This window comes from Suncus etruscus, chromosome 11 (genome assembly GCF_024139225.1).
Source record: "Suncus etruscus isolate mSunEtr1 chromosome 11, mSunEtr1.pri.cur, whole genome shotgun sequence".
In the NCBI taxonomy this organism is placed as follows: Eukaryota; Metazoa; Chordata; class Mammalia; order Eulipotyphla; family Soricidae; genus Suncus; species Suncus etruscus.
The window spans coordinates 93,777,855-93,785,300 of NC_064858.1; the positions used below are offsets into that span (position 1 = coordinate 93,777,855).

Here is a 7,446-nt window from a genome sequence, read left to right on the forward strand (position 1 = left end):
GAGATGGCAAAAAATAAAATAAAATAAAATGGAGTGAACATTGGAATTAGAATATTTGAATGGGAAGGGAGCCTAGCACGTGGCTTACTTGGGTTTATTTCCAGGCACTCTATGTGATTTCTTTAGCCCTGCCAAGAATGATCCCTAAATGCATAGGCAGGAGTAAGCCATGAGCACAGCTGGTGTTAGCCCCTCCCCCCCCATAAAAAACCAAACAAAACCAAGAGAAATGAAAATAATGTTTGAGCTGATATTTAGGGCTCTTCCTTTCTACTATGTTAGGTGGAACTGATGTTTAACTTCTCACATTTTTCTCACTCAGAAATAGTGATATCTCAGAGAGCTTTGCTGAGATATTTTGTTAATATCAATATTATTTGTTAGTGTGTTTTAAATGTTCAGTAAATGTTAGATATTATTTTGACATATGCACTCTAGTTCCTTAGAGAACAAATTGTCCACTGTTCAACATTCACAATTTCCTCCTTTATTTAAGATTGTTAGGAGCTATGGCTGATGTCGTGGGACATTCAAAGATAAAGGAGACTGTATTTCCTTCAGGAAATACCAGCAAATGCTGCTTATTCCAAGCTAAAATATGGAGACTTTTTTTTTTTTAAATACAGAATGCTTCACGAATTTGCATGTCATCCTTGCTCAGGGGCCATGCTAATCTTCTCTGTAGAGTTTCAATTTTAGTATATGTGCTGCCGAAGTGAGCACAAATATGGAGACTTTTAATGTACTGAAAATACCTATGGTTTAGACAATCTCACTTAATACTTTAAGTGTCACTGCAAATGACTCATGTGGTATTGAACATAATTTAAATTTAATGTGATGACAGAGGCGTTTGCCTTGCAAGCAGCCGATCCAGGACCAAAGGTGGTTGGTTCGAATCCCGGTGTCCCATATGGTCCCCCATGCCTGCCAGGAGCTATTTCTGAGCAGACAGCCAGGAGTAACCCCTGAGCACTGCCGGGTGTGGCCCAAAAAACCAAAAAAAAAAAAAATTAATGTGATGAAATTATGAGGCCAGAACAATAGTAGAGTGCGTAAGGCCTGGTCTTTCCCTGAACTCAGAACCAGAAGTAAATCCTGAACACTCCAGGGTGTGACCCAGAGAAAACCAAAACAAATAAATGACTAAATCCTTATCCCTTTTGTTTCTAGAAGGAAAAATTTCAAGACTATTTGTGAACTGGAAAGATAGCACAGTGGGTAGGGCACTTGCCTTGCATGTGGTCAAGCTAGGCTTAATCTTTGGCACCCTAGATGGTCTCCTGCCAGGAGTAATCCCTGAATGCAGAGTAAATTCTAAAATGGGTGTAATCCACTCCTGACCCCCCCCCAAAAGATGATTTGATTTAAAATAATTAATCTAGGAATGGAAAAATCTGTTTCCTTTTAAGGATTGTTACTATGTTTATTCAACCTTAGAACCTAAATAGTGTTTTTATGATTCACTACATTTGAACTCAAGGTAAGAAAAATAACTGGCTTTTTTTTTTTTTTTTTTTGGTTTTGGGTCATACCTGGCTGCGCTCAGGGGTTACTCCTGGCTCTACTCTAAGAAATTACTCCGGGCAGGCTCAGGGAACCATATGGGGTGCCAGGATTTGAACCAATGACCTTCTGCAAGAAAGGCAAATGCCTTAATTATCTCCATGCTATCTCTCTGGCCCCCTTTTTTGTTCTTTTTTTTTTTTTATTGAAATTCCTTATTATTTTATATGTTTTTTTTCTATGTTGGTTTTGTATGATTTGTTTCTTCTTTTTTTTTTTTTTTTTTTGGTTTTTGGGCCACACCCAGTAACGCTCAGGGGTTACTCCTGGCTATGCGCTCAGAAGTCGCTCCTGGCTCGGGGGACCATATGGGACACCGGGGGATCGAACCGCGGTCCGTCCAAGGCTAGCGCAGGCAAGGCAGGCACCTTACCTCTTGCGCCACCGCCCGGCCCCATGATTTGTTTCTTACAAAATTGTATATACTAGGCATAAGTTGAGGCTTGGAACACTGTTTTGCCTGAGGTCACACAGGCAATTGGTGATCTAAAAGCAGTTTATTTTTTTAGCTCAAGGTTAAGCATTTTCTATAGTGTGGTCAAGTAAGACAGCTGTGAAATTGTTCTCTGCCAGTTGACTCTGTGAGTGCTAAAGGAGCATTTCTTTTAGTCTTTGGCGTACTTTTCTTATAAACATTTCCTTTGCTTTGAGCACTGTCCACGACCCCTTCTGCTCCCAGCAATGAGTAAAGAAGAACTGCTGTTGAGATCATGAGTTTTATAAACCTTATAACTTCAGAATCTCTAATTTTCTTTATCTATTTAGAGGAAATATATTTTCTACCACATTTGAAACATGCCAAATTTATCTCTCTATACTTTTTTGTTTGTTTGTTTGTTTTTTGGGTCATACCCGACAGTGCTCAGGGGTTACTCCTGGCTCTATGCTCAGAAACCGCTCCTGGCAGGTTTGGGGGACCATATGGGATGCCGGGATCAAACCACTGTCCTTCTGCATGCACAGCAAATGCTCTACCTCCATGCTATTTCTCTGGCCCTATCTGCCTATACTTTTACAGGGTCACTTTCAAAGGTGAATGCTGTTAAAAACATTTATTATTGGATATTAGCTTTACTATTGATGTGACAGATTCAGAAAGATTCTTTAATTACATGTTCACCATGTCAACACTTACATTTTTGGGGAAAGCCATAGAGTACCAGGGGTCTAACCCAGGGACTCATACATAAAACTCCACCATTGAGCAAAATCCTCAGACCTACAATCTTAATGCTTGTAGATTAGAAGAAATCTATGTGCCAGCTTACAGGCAATAAAGGTAAATTTGCAACCTAAATTTGATATTTTAAAAGCCTTTGTTTATATGTTACAAGTAACATTGAGGATAATATTATAAGTGGGAGCTGGGAGAGATAGCATAGAGGTAGGGCATTTGCCTTGCACACGGCTGACCCGGAACAGGCCTGGGTTCGATTTGTGACATCCCATATGGTCCATGAGCCTGCCAGGAGTAATTTCTGAGCACAGAGCCACGAGTAACCCCTGAGTGCCACAGGGAGTGGCCCAACCTCCTTCCCCCCAAATTTTAACTGGTGGGGCTGAAAAGATTGTACAGTGGGAAGGGCTTTGCTCTGCACATAGTTGATCCAGACCCAGATTTGATCCTTGGTACTACATATGATCACCTGATCCCTGCCAGGAATGATCACTGAGTGCAGAGCCAGGACTAAGTCCTGAGTACTCTTGGGTATGGGTCCAAATTCCCCCTAAAAATTTAGCTGAATACATACATATAATCCTGGATACATAAAATTAAACTAACCTGGATACATTCATCTAATTCTAACCCATTATTGTTTAGCTTATCTATATATTTTTTGGGATAGCACCAAGGTAGACTGTAGGGCTTCATACATATTAGCAAATCAGATGTGCACTCCAGCTACATTTCCTTAACTCAGAATTTTTTCAATTTAACATGTATGGCTAGGAATTTATGTTATGTTGATATTGCATTAGAATTTATATTCCTCTGGGGATATTTATTATTTCACTTAGCAATTACACCCGACTCTGTGCTCAGAGTCCTCTCCTAGTGGGGATTGGGCTAACCACATAGGTTTCTTGGGGTTGAACCAGGTTAGCATGTTCAAGGCAAGCACTCTACCCACTATAATGTGTTTCCAGTCCTTCCTTTAGGTTGTTCTTATCCACCCAGCCTGGCTCCCTGAGACGGCTGGCAGAAATGTGTCCTGCCCTATAATGTCATTCTATTGGCCTCTTTATCACTGTGGATGTCTTCCAAATCTAATTCTGGGGACTGGAGAGATAGCATGGAAAGGCGTTTGCCTTTCATGCAGAAGGTCGGTGGTTCAAATCCCGGCATCCCATATGGTCCCCTGAGCCTGCCAGGAGCGATTTCTGAGTGTAGAGCCAGGAGTGACCCCTGAGTGCTGCCGGGTGTGACCCCAAAACAAAACAAAACAAAACAAAACAAAAAGAAACAAAAACTAAATCTTATTCTAAGATTTGAAGGTGGAGGACTAAGAGGCTTGGATGTGGGGTTGATTGCAAGTGAGACCTCAAGGTCATAGGTTGACCAGGAAAAGATCTTTCCAGAAAGATCCTGTTATGGAATCCTGTTTTCTTTTTCTTTTCTGATAGATACTTATGAATTGAAGACAATACTTCAAGAGCTGAAGAATAGAATTGGTACTCAGTCAGCAAAGTTGCTTCGGCAGCTGAAGCAGAAAGACAGGCTTCTGCATAAGGTACAGAAGCAGTGTGATGTAGTGACTGCATGCCTGCAGGCTGCATCCCCGAAGAGAAGTAAGTGCTCTGTGCCATATGGGGTTGAGTGCTTGTGATGCTCAACACACCTGTCGGTGCTCAGGGTTTACTCCTGGTGGGCTCAGGAATCTCATGGGACGCAGGGAATCAAGCCCAGGTTTGCCTTATATAAGGCAAATGCCCTACTTGCTGTCCTATCACCCCAACACCAAATTTATATGCTTTGTAAAGTTAAAAGTTATATTCCAGGTCCAATGTTGCAAACCTAATTTGATGGTAGTTTTGAATCAGTCCCTTTCTTTGACCATGGCTATTTATAAACTATTACTCAGTAACGACTTAAATCTTTTCAAAATAGCATCAGATGGGCACAGCACAAAGATTTATGTATTTGTTCTTATTCTCTCCATGGTTCTCTTAAGTGAAAGGAGAGACTCTGATAGCAGGATCTTACAATGGACTCTGAAGTCTGAAAGGATCAAAACAACCTTAACCAATCTATTTTCTTGGTAGTTTGTTTTTAAGAGCTGCGTGATTTGTTCAACTAGTAAAGGAGTTAAGTTGCTTATCCATGTAACTACAAGCTCTAAAAGTACAGATTTCAATTGTATAATTTCCAGTAATTTATAATTTTTCAACAATAGTTTTATGCTTCATTCTGCTAACATTTCCATCTTTTTTGTTAACATGCAGCCTGGCAGAACAGTCTATTCAGGTATGACAAACCTAGGCCTGATGATGTGTCTTGATAAAATGCCTGTTGCAGCTTTTTAGGTGCATGTAAATGTTATTTTCTTTTATTCTTTTACCCTGTTATATTTTATATGTAAAGTAATATCTCCTGGATTTTCTTGTCATTTGAAATTAGAATCTGATTTCATAAAATCATTTATGTTTTGGTTTAAGATAATAAAGTTAATGGTTTAAAATCCAATCTTAAGTTTATTAAAGAAGATGATGTGTTCTCCATTTTCATAGATCTTTTTATTCTCAAGCCATTGTTGGTATTTATCAAATATTTCAATTTATGACTATAGTAGACGAGATTATAGAATGGTCAGAAATGCAAGGCTGTAATTGAGTGGCGTGGCTTTGCATAGGGAGTTTGTATTGTTTTGTTGAGTTGCACCTGAAAGTGTTTTCAAGTTACTTTCAGCCAGCATGGCACTTAGAGGTGATGCTGGGAATCAAACTGGGGGCCCCAGTGTTCAAGGATTACACTCCTCTATCTCTTTGGCCCTTGAATATGTTTTTTGGTTTGTTTGTTTTTGGGTCACAGTAGACAATGTTCAGGGGTTGGTCCTGGCTTCATATGAGGAATCATTTCTGGCAGTGCTCCGGGGACCTGGTTTTATCCAATGTTCTAGCTCTCCAGGCTCTGGCCCTCGAATAGTGTTAGCCAGAGCCAGGCACTAGTCTGAAATAGCTAGAGAAAGTAGAAGTAATCCACCTCTACCTATTAATTAGTCTAGTCATATACCTATATGAATACATTTATCTGTAGACCTATACTGATACACACTAACATTTTGAATAAATATATACCAGCAAAAAATTAGCAATATTATATGTACTTACTAGTTTCCCATGCATTCTGAGAGAATCAGAAGTATTCAATAAAAATATTATGATTAGAGGTAACAAAGATGTGATATTGCAGTAGGGCACTTGCCTTGCATGTGACCAACCTGGGTTCGATTCCACGTATCACATATGGTTCCTTAAGACCCACCAGGAGTGATCCCTGGGTACAGAGCTAGGAGTTAACTTTTAGCACTCCTGGGTGTGGTTCAGTCTCCCTACTCCCAATATAAGAAATAATTGTGCGGGGCCGGGAAGATGGCGCTAGAGGTAAGGTGTCTACCTTGCAAGCGCTAGTGTAGGACGGACCGACCGCGGTTCGATCCCCGGGCATCCCATATGGTCCCCCCAAGCCAGGGGCGATTTCTAAGCGCATAGCCAGGAGTAACCCCTGAGCGTCAAACGGGTGTGGCCCCAAAACAAAAAAAAAAAAAAAAAAGAAATAACTGTGCAGGGGAACCCCATCTAGATTAGTTTTTTGTGAAAAAAAAAAAAGCCTAATTTTAGTAGTTGTGCATTTTTTTCTCTTAGAATCAACTGGTAATAAGTATCTTGAACTAGACTTCTCAAAAATTAAGATTTCATTATCACACTAAATAACTGAGCTTTAAATTCATGATTAGCAGTGATGCGCTCAAATACCATATATGCTGACTTGATTGTGTTTCATATGTAAAAGTCCAGATAGCTTCTGCATTTCCCTCTGTGTGTATTCCATGCTTACAATTTTTTGTTTGTTTGTTTATTTGTTTTTTGGGTCTGGGTCACACCCAACAGCACTCAGGGTTACTCCTGGTTCTACACTCAGAAATCACTCCTGGCAGACATGGGGACCATATGGGATGCCAGGATTCGAACCACCGTCCTTCTGCATGCAAGGCAAACACCTTACCTCCATGCTATCTCTCCGGCCCCATGCTTACAATTTTTTGAGAGGGTAAAGGGGTGGAGGATCTGGGCCATATAGTGCTCAGGGGGTAGTGCTCAGGTCGTATATGGTACTGGGGGTTGAACCAGGGTTGGACACATTCAAGCCAAGCACCTTCTCTCCAGTGTTGTCTATTTGACCTCATGCTTTGGATTCTTTCATAAGAGGATTTTACCCTAGAGCTGGAGTGATAATATAATGGATAAGGTGCTTGCCCTGCATGCAGCTGACCCAGGTTCTGTCTCCAGTACCGCATATGCTCTCTTGAGACCAGCCAGGAGTGATCCCTGAGCATAGAGCTAGAAATATACTCGGCACAGTGCTGGGTGTAAGTTACCCCATCCCCAATTACACACACACACACACACACACACACACACACACACACACAAAAGCTTTAAGCTCTGGGGCTTGTGAGGTGGCGCTAGAGGTAAGGTGTATGCCTTGCAAGTGCTAGCCAAGGAAGGACCGCGGTTCGATCCCCCAGCGTCCTATATGGTCCCCCCCAAGCCGGGGGAATTTCTGAGCACTTAGCCAGGAGTAAACCCTGAGCATCAAACGGGTGTGGCCCGAATAACCAAAAAAAAAAAAAGCTTTAAGCTCACCATAATACCACGAAA

At 41.1% G+C, this 7,446-nt stretch overlaps 1 non-coding gene across 1 annotated transcript; it reads right to left on the bottom strand.

The window, feature by feature from the left end:
- Window positions 1-616: 616 nt before the first annotated feature.
- Window positions 617-723, bottom strand: LOC126023559 (U6 spliceosomal RNA). Its single transcript, XR_007500674.1, has one exon. It is a non-coding gene; the product is annotated as a U6 spliceosomal RNA (small nuclear RNA).
- Window positions 724-7,446: the final 6,723 nt, after the last annotated feature.